Source organism: Cryptomeria japonica, chromosome 8, assembly GCF_030272615.1.
Source record: "Cryptomeria japonica chromosome 8, Sugi_1.0, whole genome shotgun sequence".
Classification (NCBI taxonomy): Eukaryota; Viridiplantae; Streptophyta; class Pinopsida; order Cupressales; family Cupressaceae; genus Cryptomeria; species Cryptomeria japonica.
In genome coordinates, this window is record NC_081412.1 from 179,392,078 (window position 1) to 179,410,425 (window position 18,348).

General features: G+C 38.9%; 1 protein-coding gene across 2 annotated transcripts in view; it reads right to left on the reverse strand.

The window, feature by feature from the left end:
• The window catches only part of LOC131048442 (DNA repair protein RAD4), a 200,108-nt gene that overhangs the window by 36,564 nt on the left and 145,196 nt on the right, over positions 1 to 18,348 (reverse strand). The window lies entirely within an intron of this gene.

Sequence of the window (18,348 nt, forward strand, 5' to 3'; positions counted from 1 at the left end):
AATGGAATATTAACTATCTAAATCAAATTAAATCTACAGATTATATTTGGCAAGAGTAGCATTAACATTAATAAGGCATTAGAAATGGCAAGCTTTAGTGGTAAATTACTAAATAGGTAGACAATATACAAGAGCAAAGACACATATGTGCATAGCAAGTAAAGTATCACTGTGTCTTCAAAACTGATAACTTTTCTCTTGATAATCAAACAATTCTTGCTCCAATATTCTACAAAAATCATGGCTCTCCTTTAGGGGATCATTTGAAGTGTTCAAAGCAAGTGCATTTCATTGATTGGAGCACTTTTGTAGGCATTCCTCTAATTTATAACGGAAACCGAGGCAACTTAGGGTTAGAGTTTAATTAGAGTTAGGAATTGAATAGGTTTAGCATTCAATTAGCATTCAATTAGGGTTAAGGTTTAGAGTTCGGCTTAGAATTGAAATTCAATTGGCATTAGAGTTAGGGTTAAAGTTAGGGCTTGAATTAAGGGTTCAAAAAAGTTAAGTTTAGGATTAGGGGTAGGGTTTATTTAGGTTAAGGTTCAATTAGGATTATAAGAAAAATCTTTGCATTTGGGTTAGTTTTAATTAGGATTGGTTTTCAATTAGGGTTAGAGTTAAGATTACCATTCAATTTGAGTTAGGGATTAATAAGGGTTGCAATCAGCATAAAATGTTTATGGTTATATTTGATAATATTTGTTATCTGCCAATGTATTAATTAATTGTATTAAGTGAGTTGTCACTCTCGGGTAGTCATGTGTCGGTTGGTTGATGGTTGTGTACCTCTCGGCAACCATCGGGTCCTTTAAACATGTTGTGTATCGCCAAGGAAGGTAGTGATGAGCCAAAAGAATGGCTCTATTTTATCTATGTTTATGTGTCATTACTAGGACATTAGGAGTCTAGATATGTCTTTTGAATTCAGAACCTTTGCTAAGTGATAAGATTTTATATGTTTTGATGCTATGGTCATGTGACATGAACTCGTTTGATATATGTTCCTTTTTTATGCAATATAATAGGTAATTATGCTATGAGGAATATCCATGGTAATGCTGCATGTAGCTTTTAAATGTTACTCTAGTAGGGATAATTAAGCCTATATTTGTGCAGGTTAACAATTTCATGCAGGGTTAAAGAAGAATGTTGAACTGGTCCAAGATGCTCAGCAATAAAGATTATGGAGTTGCTGGCCGGTAAGTGAGACAGCAAGGATTGTCATTGAAAGAGTCAGTTGGCGGTTGAAAATGGTTCATTATGACTTATCTTAAGACTTAAATGATTTCCTTTGCTGCAGGAGTAGATTTAGGACTGAGGTTACGCTAGATTCTCTCTGATGTTCCAACAGATCTTGACTGATTCTCACCACTTGTAACTTCACCTTCCTTTTCTCCTTGTTCAATAAACACATTCTCCTTGAACTTTGGGAGTGGTATGCTAGTTAGTTAGGAGTTTCATGATTTAAATAATCTCCCACCTTCTCTTGTACGATGGTTGAGAATAAGATAGTTCCAGTAGTTGTAATACAGTTCTAAGTTGAAGAAACAGACTTCCAACAATCTGTTGTTATGTTATTAAGTACTTTTGAATCAACAAGATAATACTTTAAGTTTCAGGCATTCGATTCAATTGTTTGGGTGCTTACTAAGGGGGCCCACTTAGTGAGTATTCCTTTGATTTCTTTTATCAGTTATTTTTCATTCTGTACTTAGCATTATCTTGATCACAGACTGTTCCTGCAGCCACTAGAATACTTCTTGTGACTGTTCCTACAACCACTGGAATGAGTAGAATCCCGTTTGTTGATCATGGATAAGTCCTGTCTTTCTTAGTTATTTCTTAGAAGTTAGTTTTTCCTTCAAGCATTTCAGTTATTTGTTTTCAACATTTTTCGTCAGCAACATTTCATTTCCAGTAATAGGAAAGGTGGTTGTTTTGGTCTTTCTAGTGCATATACTTTGCAGACCCATTTCAAGTATACGCCCCAGGTTGACAATTAAATGCACCTTCATGATGAAAGATAATTACTTTGTTGGATGTCCAATCCTTGAGGTATGATTTCAAGGTCTCATTGTTGAACCATTAAGAAGGTCAGTTATTTTTCGCGCTGTTGTCGGGGATGGTGTCAAACTAGAAACCTTTGCAGTCATTGATAATCGTACTTTGTTTTTAGTAGTTAAAAGTTCTATTTCCATTCACCTTCATAGAGTAATGACCCATAATTACTTTTGAATACTACTGTATGCCTAGGAGAAGAGACGCTTTAGGGAGGTTTCTTCCTAACGACCCTTATCTTGACAACAATATTGAGGAAGCTTATAATCTATTTGAAGATGGAGACCAAGATATAAACCCATTAGCTGAGCTATTTGACAACACTGAGGAGCCTGCTGACTAAGAACTTGTTGAGAACCCATTTGCTTTGATACAATATCAAGAATGGATGGCTGGTGTTGGACAAAATCAGCTTAACCAAGTGTTGTGCTCGCACACACACCCCATCAGTTGACAGGGGACCCACCACCCCCTAATTTTTGTCTACCTGTGCGGGAGAAATGGATGCTTCTGCAAATACCTTTCATACCTCAAAGCCAAATCACCCGAGTTTGCTATGGTTAAAAAATCAAATCGTCCATAGTCTTTAAGTTCGCGAAACTCCAGAAGTTGAAAACTAGCAAAATACGCCATTTGCCCAAAAATCATTCAAGGCTTTCCCAAAACTCACCCAAGTGCCGAAACTCGCACTTTTTTGGTGAAAACGCAGTAAAATTTGAAAATTAACAAAGTGACTAAAAGGTTCGAAATTGGCAAAGTTGTCAAAAGGTCCGAAATTTTCGAAAGGCCTAAAAGGTCCAAAGTTGGCAAAATGCCCCAAAGGGCCGAAATTCGGACCTTTAAGTGAAAATGTGAGTAAAAGTGAAAGTTGGCAAAATGCCCCAAAGGGCCGAAATTCGGACCTTTAAGTGAAAATGTGAGAAAAAATGAAAAATTGGCAAAAGGCCTAAAAGGTCCGAAATTGGCAAAACACCTAAAAGGTCCGAAATTGGCAAAAGGCCTAAAAGGTCCGAAATTGGCAAAACACTTAAAAGGTCCGAAATTGGCAAAAGGCCTAAAAGGTCCGAAATTGGCAAAACACTTAAAAGGTCCGAAATTGGACCAAGGCCTAAAAGGTCCGAAATTGGCAAAACATTTATAAGGTCCGAAATTGGCAAAAGGCTTAAAAGGTCCGAAATTGGCAAAAGTGCCCAAAAACCCAAAATTCACCATAAAGGGGTGAAAATGTCAAAGTTTGCAAAAGTTTGCAAAAGTGCCCAAAATCCCAAAATTCGCCATAAAGGGGCGAAAATGTTGAAGTTTTAAAAAAACCTTGCAATTGCTCTCAAAACCCCCGAAAATGTGAAAATAAAATAGTAAGGCGTTAACTCAAAATTTGCGTAAGTGCCATTTAGGCCGAATTTCGAAAACGTCTAAGTATGAACTTTTTTTTTAAAAAACTTTTCGAACACCCCTCTTGTCCGAAATTGTCAGGAACAACTAAATTCGCGGAAGGAGTAAAAGCGTTAAAACTTGGGAAATTTTCAAATTGATTTATTGAAATGAAATTGATCATTCGCAGGTCACGGGACGTCATTGGAGAACCAGGAGAAAAACCTGAAATGCAAATCGAAGAAGGATCGCAATCAAGGCCAGGCGCTGAAGACTAGAAAAGAAAAAAGATGTGGGAATGCGCTGCAAGAGCGCGAGAGCAACCAAACATTGGGAACCATGCCGCTGAACAAAAATGAAGTCCACCACCGGGACCAAAGACCAAAGAACACTCTGAATGCTGCAAGTTTATGCCTTCTCGAGATAAAGCACACAACTAAATTTAATTCCAGGAATTCAATTTCTAAAAAGCTGAAATTGTTTTATTGTAAAACTGCTTGTAGGCCCCACTCAGATATTTTGAAAGAAAGGGAAACAAATCAGTTGTGGACAGTTACGTCCAACTACCAGATAGACTCAAATTGAAGCCAAATTGTGGCAGGTAGTTGAAATTGTGGTTGAACGGATGAGTGAGAATTTAATGGGCATGGGTTAAGGCTGCTAGTTTCTGGAAGGCAAATTAGGACCCTTGGATGCAGTCCATCCTAGCCTTTGATTCAATATTGTAAATTCTATAAAAGGTAGAGGCCTTTCTTTTGTAAAGGGTTAGATAGTTAAATTTTAGAGTTAGAATAGGTTATATTTTAGGCATAGCATAGAGATGTTGCAGAAATTGTTGTAATAGGCAGCTGAAATCAATATATAGACATTGATTTGGTGTTTATTGTCTGGTTTTCATCCTGTTTGCATGGTTTCTTTCAGCATTTTAGATAGATCTTTCTGTTTTGGGTGTGCAGGTATTTGATAGATTCAGGCTCATACCATTGAGGATATACTAATTGTGTATCCTCTTGTATGGTTAACCTGAGCCTTTAATTGTGCTTAGTTCAATTGCAGGTATCTGTCTGAATTGCGCCAGAATTGGGTGCTTAGCCGTGCGCTTGCAGTCTGAAATCTTCTAAGTCCCCTTGAAGATTGCACCATTCCTGCAAGGTTGTGAGCTATTCTGGCCAAGCAGGAATTGGTTATGTTGAATCTATCTACCCGCATACCCGTGTTGTTAGTTTTAGATCTCCTATCCCTTCCCTTTTGATTTTATTTCGTAGTCTGAGAATCGCAGCAGACTAGCTTGTTGCAAATCGTAAGTTTCCTTATGCTTCCAGCAAATCACATCGACCACTGAGTAATCCCGCAGTCAAGACCTGACAATCGAAACCTTGAGGTCGTCCCCTTTGATCAAACGTGAGAAACAACATTAGGGATTTCCTTATCTCAAGAGAGGATAGGATACTCAGCGAGTACATTCTATTCTGTGTTGGCCATATGGAGTTTGCAGCAATGCGACTTTAGACACGTCAACACCAAGCTACCTTTGAATTCCCTATCACCAATCAGCAAGATAATAACAACCTCAAGAATATCCCTGCTTCAGTTCTCCCTAAGTTTTATGGGCTTGTAACAGAGGATCCAGACACCTTTTTGTTTGAATTTGACATTCTTTGTCGGAGCTATGATTACACTACTGATGCTCATAGACTCAAACTGTTTCCTGCTACTTTGAAAGAAGGAGCCCTAAGATGGTTTATGAGTCTAGGGAGAGATAATGTTGACAATTGGGAAGCCATGCAAACCAAATTTCTTGAGAAATACAAAGAATATTGTATAAGTGGTAATTGGGGAGATGACATCTTCAGGATGCAGCAAAAGGATGATGAAAATTTGGAGGACTACATTTCAAGGTTCTTGTTCTGCCTAAAGAAAAATTCAAATCATACTCTTAATCAAGAGTCTCAAAAGTTGTTTTTTCTCAGAGGGATCAATGACAACTGTATTGATGCCCTGGACCTGATAGGAGGAGGAGACATCACTCAAGTTCCTTGGGATGATATTAAGAAGATATGTCAGAACTATTCCCGAGCAGCTGTAAAGAAGGGAAGAGGATATCAAGCTACCAAAGGAAAGTCTTCCAATGGAGTTTCAAGGATGGAAATTACTCACTTACTATTTGACTTCAAGCAAGATATTATCAACATGGCCACACAGCTAGACACACTTCAGGCAAAGAGGAAGCACGAGGAAGCAGAGGCAATTTTGGCTGAATATTGCCCTCACTGCAGGCAAAAGAAAAGAGACTACAGGTGCAAGACAGTAGCGAATATTGAAAACCAACATGCTTCATTAGAGTTCAAACTTGTTGAAAGAGAGGAAGACCAAATCTTCTATGTTGCTCAAAGGAGACCATGGGCTCCATGACAAGGTATGCCACCTAATCCATTATCCTTTAATGGTCCTTATTCAAATTCATATAATCTCAATAATCAATGGAAAAATCCATATCCCGCTCATTATGGGAACTTCCCTCAGCAACATTGGAATAATTCCCAAAATGCATGGACCAATTACCAAAACCCCCCTCCTCCTTGGCAACAAAATCAAGGAGGTTGGCAGCCACCTTAAGGAAATTGGCAACAAACACCTCAGTGGAGAGGAGGACAACAATGGCAGTCTTCTGGTTTCTTACAGTCTCCTCAACAACCCCAATAGCAAGCTCTAATGCCTCCACCTAATCAAAATGTTACTACCCTGCCTAAACCTACTCAGTTGCCAGCTCAGCCTATCCCCAATCCTAATAGTAAACAACCACAACAACAACAAGTTTTTGCTATTGATTCAAACCAATACCCTGCTTATGCTGTTAGGATTAGTGACATCCACTTAAGGTCAGGGACAACTCTTCCTACACCTTCTCCTCCAGTGATAACTGAGATGCCTGTTGAAGACCACATCAAGCAAAGTGTTACATCCCCACTTGTTCCATCAAGGCCAGTACAGCAAGAATCAGACACTACACCTCCATTTCCTCAAAAATTGGAGGTAGAGCCAACCAAACAAAAAAAAGAACCCATGTTCGATATTGTGGATCAATTAAAGAATGTATGTGTCAAGATTCCTTTATTTCAAGCAATAAAGGACGTTCCAATATATGGGAAGGCAACTAAAGAAGCTTGTTTGAAAAAGACAGGAAGAAAGAAGAAAAACCCACAGACGGTCCATGTTGTAGGCCAATTAGTAGATCTTATGCTAGGAAAATTCTGTGTACCCAAGTATTCAGACCCGGGGAGTCCTGTTGTAGGAGTAGTCATTAATGGAGTTCAAGTTCAGAATGCTCTCATTGACCTTGGGGCAGTTATAAATGTTATGACAAAGGATGTGATGCAAAAACTCAACATCACTAACCTAAGATCTACCCCTACTGTCCTACAGCTTGCAGACAATTCTCTTGTTAAACCATACAGTATGGTGGAAGACATTATTGTAACACTGGATTCCTAGGAAAAACTAGCTAACTTTGTTATCCTCTCACTAAAGCAGCTCTGGGGGGTATCCTATTATTTTGGGTAGACCCTGGCTAGCCACAACGGATGCTTTCATAGGATGTAGGTCAGGGGACATAACCATCTCAGATGGGACAAAAACAAGAACACTTGCACCATACTCACCTGCACAACCTCAACTTGAGCAAGAGCAACTAGTTTGGCCAGATATAGAGGAAGAATCTGATGAAGTCAATACAATACAACAGTTGATGATGATAAGGGACCCCTTCTTGCAGCTTCAAAAAGAAGAGGATGTGCTCTCTAATATCTTGCAAAATCAATATGGAGTCCTGTTGATGTGTCTTTTATACATGATCAAACACAGAATAAAATACCCAAAGGTACCTTATTCTCTCTTGAAAAAAGTTTCCTCAAATGCTGAAGATTTCGCCTAAGGATCAATCGAGGCAACTCCAAGGTTCTGGTATGTAGGTTCTCTACGTGTGGATAAGCACCAGTGTTCATTGTGTTTTCTGTTTCATCTAGGGGCCTTCAATACTTTCTATGAAAGCTGGTTCTTGCAACTACTTAACCAATGAGGAACAAGATCTTCCTAAAACTAACCGATGTTTCAAAAAAAGGACAAAAGATAAGGGATTAGAGAGGACTATGCTAAACTAAGCCTATGAATGACTAAATGGAGGGCAATCTTAGTGAAACTCTACCAATCTCAGTATTGCCATAGAACAACAACTCTACTGGAATCAGTGCGATCTTCTAAGGGAATTCAAAGATTTTCAAATCATTCATGAACATAGATACCATCAATAAGGTGCATATTAGCACTCATGTAGTGATTGAACTCTAAACAATTTCAATATCTCCAGTTGACCACACAGGGCGCACTTACAATCAATAAGAGGCTAGTGGTTTGGACTATGAGCTTCACTAAAAGATCAAGCACAACATTTATCGCTCAATCTAACTCTAACATCTAAATACTATCTTCAATAAAAGTGATTCAAGAAGATAAACAGCCATGTAAGAAGCCACAAAGATTGCAATAAAACACCATAACTTCAATGTTTCATTAATCTCATAGCAAACTGTAACAACAATTGCTCAACTTTCTCTCTTCAGCAAATTTGTACTCTCTATGAATAACTACTACTTCTCTTCTGCTAATAACCTTCTTAACCTTACAAATGAAATGAGTGAGAGCTTCTATGGCATTCTCAAATACAATGAATGGCCCAGATTTAAAGAAGATCAAGAGCTAAGATTTTGACACCTAAACCCTAATTAGGGTTTGTTACAAAAATAACCCTATTTAGATAAGCATTATCATAACATAGCCAATAAAAATTGGCACGAATAACGAGGAAGCATCCTCCAATAGGGATTGAATCGCCACATCATTTCATAACAACTTTTCATCTAGGATTTTGTTCCCTTTTCCTTGTTCCTTTCTGGCATATTCAATGAATCTGGACGTAATCCCTTCAATCTTTGCAATGGGAATCTCAAGCAGGTTCTTCATTCGTTCCTCCAAGTGAACGACCTCATCAAAGGCCACAAGAAGAGTCATCTCCCATCCGTGCTCCAGCACTTTTGTTCTCTCAATCAGGAACATAGTAGTATACATCTGATCTCGCTGCTCTTTTGTGATCATGTTGTCCTCTCTACAAAAGATGACCTTGATCCTGTCCTCCAACTCTTGGATATCCACATCTGTTTCAATCTCTATCCTTCTATCAAGGATTGCACACAATACATCAAACACCTTATCTTGAATATGATGGATAGTATCCTCAACTTGGCTACACCTACTATTGATGTCCTTGAATAGAACCTCCTTCATTTGGAGCAAAGTTGATCATTGTAGGAGATTATGGGTTCCACCATTAACTATCCTTTCTTGTGCTAAAACCTGTCTTGATGTCTTCCTTACCACTTGCAATACTGGGATGCTAATATCTCTAGTGTGAGTGAATGCATCAACAGTTACCACTAGATTATGAATGATCTCAAGGACCTAGATGGCCTTGTGGATAGTTTTCATCATCTTCCGACAAATTCCTTGGCTACCATGTAGGATCTATCAATCCATGTATCCATGAGTCGGGCTGAGTTCTTCATCTTTTCTACCTAATTTATTGACTCAAGAGGGAGTGCTTGCAAGGGCAAGACTACTGGATCCTGTCACCCTAATGGCTCATTAAGATGACTAAAATAATTCCTCCAAACATTAATCTCCCTTTCCAACCTTTTATTCTTTTCTATCTCTTCTTTTAGCTTATAATTGACTGCCCTCACCGAATCAGTCGCATCTTCCATGGCTTGCTCGGAGTTGCTCGGAGTGGACCAAGATCAAATGTCTCCAAATCATATTCTTCTACCATGATCTCATCATCATACTTGTCCACCGTTGGTGTAGCTATTTGTATCTTTCTAGAGCCTGTATCATCTTTGACCACCTTAGATATCTTTGTAGCTTTCTTCTTTTCAATTCTCTCTTGATATTTTCTTAGAAGACTCTCCAATCCAAATACTTGCTCCTCTTCTTCAACTACAACTTCTCTTGCAAGTCTTTCTCTAAGCCAATCTAGAATGGAAGATTTTCCTTCTTTTACTTGCATTTCCTCAGGCAATGGCCGCTCGCCTCTAAAAGGAGATGTCACTTCATCATAATGTTTTCCTCTTGTTGATCATTATCACAAACTTGGAGAGGAAGAGACTGACTTGATGATTGTTGAGGTGTCCTTCTTTTGTCTTGTTTATCATTCTGTATTGTGGACTCCATGGATTCATCTATCTCATACACCTTCTCTCTTTGATCCTCTCCTTGACTTATCTCTTTTTCATCTCTGGAGGAAGCACTAGGAGGATGATCACGATTCACTTTTTGTTTCTTCTTGGACGATTCTCTCTTTGCAGGTCCCTCCTTTCTCTTTGACCCCTTAGAATGAGAAGTGTTCTCACTTGCACTCGCCTCTCCTTCTTCCGTTCTTGTTTCTAAGCTGAATATCATAGCTATGTTTTGTTCCTTCAACTTTTGATGCTGGACATCCACCCATCTGCGAGTACAACTCAAAACTGGATCCATCAATGCTCTCAAGTCCGCGACCTCTTGTTCATCCCAATCGATCTTTACTTCTTTATCTTCTTTCTCATAGGAAGATTGAAGATATTTGCCACTGTCCTGTGCTTGATCTGCTACTCTATAGATCTTACATTTCCTAATTAGATCAAGGGATAATCGAGAGTGCATCTTTCTTTTTACCTCTAAATCATCCTGAACATTCATCCAAAAGTCTTCTACTTGAAATACATGCTTGTACTTCTTCCCTGTAGTTTCTTCCACATAACCATGAGGATCAAAATTATCTCTCAAAGCAAAAGATGTGAATGAATAGAGAGATAGTTCCTTTTTTGCATCTTCAGCTGCTTGAAAGTTAGAACAAAGTTCAATTGAATTTCCAAGTGAAATAGGTATAGGGATACCATTCCCATGCTTATGTCTTGGTGCCTTAGCACAAGCTGCCAACTATCTAGTCACTTCAAGTAGTACTACTCTATCCGTAGGATACCTTGGCAACATACAAGGAGGTGAGGGATATCCATGAATTCTGATGTAGGTGAATTTAGGAAATTGAATGAACCACGCACCATGTTTCTTCACGAGCTCTTGTGCTTATGGAGATAGTCGTTGATGAATTCCTCCTTGTAGTGTCCTGGTGATATGCATTGTGAAAGTATCGTTGACTAGCTTGTAGTACTTCTTAGGTGGATAATATAATTGGGCATAGGAATCACATACTCTTACCTCTTTGGGCCCTCTCCCAACAATGCCTCTGTGTGGTAGTCTTGCATACTCGTAACATTTGGCTAAAGAATATATAACATATGAGCTCATGTGGAATGACTTAGTAGGGACTAACCTTCTCAACTGCATGTCTAGGTTGTTACTGATAATCCTAGCCCAATTGAACATCCCCTTCCCTTGAACGATCACTTGTATAAAGAAAAACATCCACCTGTCGAAAAAGAAGGCTTGAGAGGCACCTACAATTCGATTAAGCATGGTTATCAAGTCTCTGAATTCTTCTTGGAAATCAATTCTGTGAGGTGTATTGGGTATCTTATTTAGGCGAGGCCTACTCTTGAGCAACCAATTCTTATTGACGAAATTCAGACAAGTATCAGGATCATCTTCGTAGATAGACTTGGCTCCTTCTAGGCTCTTGTATATCATATCCCTCTGTTCTGGAAGATGAAAAGCTTCACTTATAGCTCCCTCTGAGAGATAGGCGAGGACAGTCCCATCCTTGGCCACAATTGTCCTTGAATGCAAATCATAGTGCCTGGCACATTCAATCATTAGCTCATGACACCTGACTGCGGGAGGGAAACTTGCCGCCTTGATGATTCCACTCTCAATTATCTTCTTGGCTATGGGTGATGGCTTGCCAATGTAAGGTGCTTCTCGAAACTTCTTCACATTGAAGTTTCTTAAGTTGGTGTCTCCGACATTGCTCCACTTGGACGTGATCCTCGTCTCTATGTCATCACTCCTTTGATCTTCCTTAATGAGGGCTTGCCGAGTAGAGGATCCGCTTGCCTTGGGGTTTCCCATTTACCACCTATATAGATACCTTAAGTTAGGGTTTTAAAGGGATAGGTCACAAAGATGATTAATTCAAGACCTAAAAATATCAGCTATGCCTATACTATGAACTTCAATTTGAAAATGAAAATGATAAGCTTTTAAAATTACGAATTTTCAAATTGACATCACATATGAATCAAGCTATATCATAAAGACTTAAATTCTCAAAAATAATTGATATAGAACTGAATCAGATCTTCATTAAAACTCCTTCAAATAAATCAGATTGCACATACCTTAATCTTGATTTCAAAGATATTGACTTGAAAAAGATGGGTAAATGGTAAGTTGCTGTTGAATTCACTTTCCTTCCAAGTGATGCTTTCACAAGATAACTTCCTTAAATATGTTAGAGCCTTCTTAGAAGGGTAGGTATTCTTTAAATTCACCCTCTTAATTCATCAATTATATCCTTTGTTCCTTGAATTTGGACTTTTGGAGAATTAGGTCTAGGTTTGAAGATTATTAAATTTGCCTTGACCTGCCTTATGAAGCTCTGAAATTCGCCTACAAATCAGCTGCTGCTGTTTGCTTTTTGTAAAATTCGGCTCATGAAGATTATTAAGCTTCCTTCTTAGGATCTGCAATTGGCTTCCTTAATACTTGATGAAACCTGCTGATGAAGTTCGCTTCCTAAGTCTGCTCTTTAAATTTGCTAAGGAAGAATGTGTTTGAATGATGAGTGATCAAGGATCAACTCTCCTATATAGGCACTTTCATCTCTCTCTTGAAAAGCCGACTTTGTTATATAAAAAAAAATTAATTATACCTTCTCCAAGCTGGCTGACTTTTCATTAAAATTTGAAAATTGTTTTTGGCGCCAAAGGGTGAAACCGATTTGTTAACTCATTAATGCTCCCTTGGCCGACTTGCATTGCCTCTTATCCATTTAATCTTGACCATACGCTTTTACCCTTTTTCCTGAAGAGGTATATGTGTTTGACAACAACATCGCTTGTGTACATTAAAGAGGGACATGAGCGAAATTCCCTTCTTCAATGCATTTCGCTTTGGACCCTTTGGAAGGGTCAAGAGCGAATTTGCTCCTTTAGGCTCAATTTTCTTCCATTTCTCATTATTTCATCCTAGACTTGACCTTTGATCCTTTTCTTTCCATACTTGAGCCAATTTGCTCTCATTATTGCTCAAAATGACAACCATTCAATGACTTTGGTGAAGAATTAGGTCTCCTCAAGGATTTCACTCTGGACCCTTTGGAAGGGTCAGGAGCGAAATTGAGGCATTAGGCTTGGATGTCACTCAAATACTCATTCTTCCACCTCTATCCACATTGCCCTGGCTTTAGCTCATGCTAGGAAATCACTCTAAGGGATTTTCTTGTTCAAATGCTAAGGTCAAACATCAAGTTTTACAAATTTGCTTCTGTCCCTTAGAGAGGTACATGGCCTTCTAATGAAATTCGCTTTGGACCCTTTGGAAGGGTCAGGAGCGAATTTGTCAAGTTTGCACAAATTCTTCATATTTCATCACTTCACTTTGTTTCCAAGGGATGATAACGTCCTAGTTGAGGCTCCAAGGCATGAAATTAGTCAATTTTTTAAGCAAAAGGGAGGGTCTTGGGAAAATTCGCTCTGGACCCTTTGGAAGGGTCAAGAGCAAATTTTGTCATTTAGTCTCAAATTCATCATTTCCTTTGCTTCAATTCACTTCTCATGACAAGTATACATCAATTCTCTCTCAATCATGCCATAGGGACAAAAACTTTGACCTAAACAAGGAACAAATATGTGTTTTTAGGAGAAAGGGTCAGGAGCGAAATTCTTCCTTTGATGCCATTCATCTTCCATTCGTCATTAATTTGCCTTGAACTTAACTTTTCAATCCTCCTATTATCATGATTGTGCAACTAACCTCCATCCTAGCTTGAAACAAGATGAAATAAGGAGTCCTAAGGATTTCGCTCTGGACCCTTTGGAAGGGTCAGGAGCTTAGATGAAATTCACTCTGGACCCTTTGGAAGGGTCAGGAGCGAATTTGGCAATTATGCTCAAATCCCTCACATTTTCATCACTTCACTTTGTTGTACACATCAATTCTCTCTCAATCACGCCATAGGGACAAGGTTTATGATGCAAATTAGGACCAAGAAGGGAGATCTAAGGAAATTCGCTCCTATCCCTCTGGAAGGGTTAGGAGCGAATTTAGCATTTTAGCTCAAATTCTTAACCTTTATCATTCAATCTTGTTTCCAATTCATTCTCAAGGCATGCACACATCAATCCTCCCTCGATCATCCCATAGTAACAAAGATTTCAATCCAAGCTAGTAGCAAATAGGTGAATTTAAAGAATTCTCTCTTGTCCCTTTGGAAGGGTCAGGAGCAAATTTGAGGTTTTCACTTAAATTCCTCATTGTCCAAGATCAAAAGCTCATTTGAATTCATCTCCAAGTTATTACTTAAGTCAACTTCACCTTAGATGAGGATTCAAAACAAAAGTTTGACTTGCTTTAAGGGTAATAGAGAGGCTCCTAAGGATTTCGCTCTTGTACCCTTGGAAGGGTTAGGAGCGAATTTGATCTTTTCATCCGAAGTCCTCTTCATTTCGTCAAACCTTCAAGTTTAGACTTAGCCACAAGCCCCTCCAAAGGATAAATACGTCCATCCTTTGTCAATTTGAAGCCAAAAACAAAGAACTTCATCAAACTAAGGGATTAACTCCCTTCACTCTCTCCTTCAGGATTGCACTTGATCTTTACTTCATCTTATCAACTCAAACTTCACAAAGAACCCTTGACAAAACTCTAGCCTAGCAACTTTACAACTTGACCCATATCCTTGGCTCATCTGGACTCAAACTTTCAAGACTACCTTTACAAAATATACACTCTTCAACTTTCTAAGGCAAGGTCTTGCTAAAATTCACATCAGGATTCTAGGCATAGAACAATGACTCTGCCATTCTTAGGCCAGACTCGGCCCTAAAAGGAACCCTAGGCAAGCTCTACAGAGGAAACCCTAACTTACCTAACCTAGGCCATCACTAACTCACTCAAAACACTAAACAAGCAGAGAAAAGCGAAGCAAAGAGAACCTACATACCAGAACCTTGGAGTTGCCTCAATTGATCCTTAGGCGAAATCTTCAGCATTTGAGGAAACTTTGTTCAAGAGAGGATAAGGTACCTTTGGGTATTTTATTATGTGTTTGATCGTGTATAAAAGACACATCAACAGATTTGGTGCTAGAAGGAGGGCTACGCCTACTATTCAAAAAAAAGAAAATCTTATCTCAAAAGGATTCAGCAAAATTCGAAATGAGCATGTATCACTATGGTGTTGCCACATAGAGGATTGGACGAAGTAGTACAACCCAATTCGAAGATAGGCAATGTACAAGAAGACATTGTTTCAGGATTAAACAACCTTGCTTGGAACCTAAGGAGAAGTGCCGCTGAGTATACTACAGTTAGAATTGTGTCGGAACAAGAAGTAGATAGAGCTGAAGAGCGTCAAAGAGTTGCTGCCAGAGAACTTCGTAACCAAAGGAACCCACAGTGATCCCCAAGAAGTAAGATCTTCACGCTAGAGCGTATTGGTTCTTTCTCGCCTGAAAAGCACCAAAGGATATTGAGATCTACACCAGGTACAAAGGAGCTGACGGAACTTAAGTTCACTTCAAGATTGAAGCGGGCTAAGAGAGAAAATACTTCAAGAGAACCTAAATTGAGGTTAGAAGATACATCTAATTCATCACAAACTCCATCCCTTCAAGAACAAGTACAAGTAGCAATTCAAACAAGTATCCAGGCAATTACATAGTCAATCAATCAAGCCAGTTCATCAAGTACTCAATCAAGTTTCCAACCTTCGGGAAGCACGATGGCTCACAATCCTCCTCCTCCTCCTCCTGCTTATGCACTTAACAATGCTACATGGATGATAGATAATCCATCACCATTAGAGTTTGCAATATATCATGATATGCCTAAAAATCCGGAGAACTTTTGTCCTAAGTTCAACACCAATGATTTCAATCGTACAGCAGAAGATCATATCAAGATGTTTAAAGACCTTTTACGCAACAGGCAAATTGAACACGGAGACGTAGCCTATAGACTTTTTCCATATTTGTTAGGAGAAGAGGCATAGTTCTGGTTTATTCATCTACCAACAGGGTCAATCAGAACATGGGATGCAATGAAAGATGCATTTATTGCAAAGTTTGGCTTTCCAATAACGCCTGCTAAGTTATATAGACAATTTGTTGAGATCAGAAGGCGAAAACATGAGCCTATCACTTCTTTCAATAATAGGTTCCATAGAGCTTACACGATGTTACGACATCCATATCTCATCGCAGACCCAAGGGAAATTTATTATGGAGCTTTAGATCATCTCACTTCTATGTTTGTAAGGGCCTATCCCACCCCAAATGAATTGAATGCAACATATGCAAAATCTATTGAAGTAAGCAAGAAAATGGGACCAAACATCACTGGGCCACTACTTCATATGGGACCTACTGCAGCACCGAACCAAATTCAAGCAATTAGTCAGGCTTTGGCACATCAAACCCCAATCTTGAATCCAATTCCCCAAGTGATGTACCCCAGCATGCAGCCATCGAATCAGTTGGTGCTTCACCCAGGAGTTGCACTTTGACAAGCTCCACTAGCACAACCTGTGTACCAACATGTGGCAACACCATAGTGATACATGCTCATTTCGAATTAAAATAATCAGTTGCAAAGCATGCAAAGAAGTAATCAGGGACAACAAGTAAATAATCAAAATTTTCAAGGAAACAACAATCGAGGCTTTAGAAGCAACAATCAAGGTTTCCAAAGGAAAACATGGAATATGGCCCCGAATAATGGAAATGTGGTGACGCCACTAGACAACCTATCGAGCTCACAAAATCAAGAAAATCATCCTACCAGTAAGGTGTTTCTAGCTGAGGCGGCATTGTCCAGTTGGTGTAGGTTTCACAACAAGAACCAGCATTCTGAATTACGTTGTCCTGAATTTAAGATTTCAGACGACATATTTCAGCAGGAGATGCGTAGCAATGATACACTTGAAAACCCTCCTACAACAGGATATGAAATGGTCCCTACCACTCGATATGATCAAGCCATGGTCGTAGAAATTTATAACTGTTCGTCGAAATGTGAAAACGACCAAGCTCAAAATGGAAGGTTTCCACTAGAATCAGCTAATGGACCGATGGTACCTCCTGGTTCTCAATTCCCACCTGCTTCGGCAAATAAACCTATTGAAGATTCAGAATATTATTTCCCTCCCTTAAATAACAGTGTCTTGGTTGAAGGAATAAAAGAAGTATTTCATCAATCCTCAGGAGGTGTAGGTCCGAGGTGTTAAGGATATAGCTTCATTTGGATTGAGGCAAGTAATATATAACGACATTGAACGAAGGGTCATGTCCCCATAGGGTCATGACTCTACGTGGCATAAGCCACGTAGAAGTCATGCCCCTACGTGGACATGACTCTTCATCCTTTTATTTATAGGCATCAACACTTGCTATGAACTAAAACCAATAATCGTGGCAGTTTCACGAACTAGCAAGCTGTCGATATTATCATAGAAGATTAATAGTTAGAGTTATATATATATATATATATACACATCGGAGGTAAAACATATTCATTGCGGTGATCTTATTAGAGTCTATCCTCACTACATATTACCAGACTATTGTATTCTCTATCTCTGATCTAAATTCCTTAACATTGTATCAGAGCCACGTTGGTAGAGAAATAATAAAACAGTGACACCTCTTTTCTAAAAAAAAATTCAGACTTGCACTCAAAATCAAAGGAAAAACAATCATGGTGAACAATGTTAGAGTGGAGGATGGACTCAAAGGCGCATACAACTTCCTCTCAAGGAGAATTTGAATAACAACAATTCTTCAAGAACTCAAACTAGATGCATACATAGAAGAAGATACCAAGATGCCCGAAGACGAGCCAGAGAAAACAACCTGGAAAAGACACAGCAACAAAGGGAAGAAAAGGAAGTTCAAACGGAAGAGAGGAAATAATCACAAAAGCAAAGACTTCTCCAAGATTCAATGCTACAAATGTGATAAATTTGGACACACTCACAGGTTCTGCCCAGAAAGATAGAAAGCTCAAGTAACCATTGCTAAAGTCAAGGAAGTAGAGAATCCTCTATTTTTCTTAGCCTTATCAAGCGAACTAAACTCAAACAAACATATGTGGATAATCGACAGTGGAGCATCTCGACACATAACCGGTTTTAGAGATCAAGTCGAAACCTTTGAAGGCTAGAGATCAAGTCGAAACCTTTGAAGGCCACTCAATTGAAGAAGTTACAATAGGAGACAATTCTACCTATCCAGTGAAAGGAATTAGGACCTGCTCAATTCAATTAAGAACAGGAGTTACATTACAATTGAAAGATGTTCTCTTTGTACCGGGTATCAAAAGGAATTTGGTCTCTATTTCAGGACTAGCTGATCAAGAATCTACAAGAAGGGGATGGTAAACAAGAAGTGATGGAATCTACAGAAGTTATTGTGGAGAGTGATCAAGGATCCGACCAAGATGATGATGGAATGTTTGAAAACTTCAGAAAATTTGTACATAAGAATGTTCAACAAGGGATACAACTTGGCAACTTAGCATGTATTCGAGATTTACTTCTCCCCAATTGGTGCAGGATACACAATGCGTTCCACTCAGAATTATCTTGTAACATGTGCAAAACTGCCTTAGAGCAAGTATACAAAAGGGTCCCAGAAGCATTGACTATTGAAGAAAT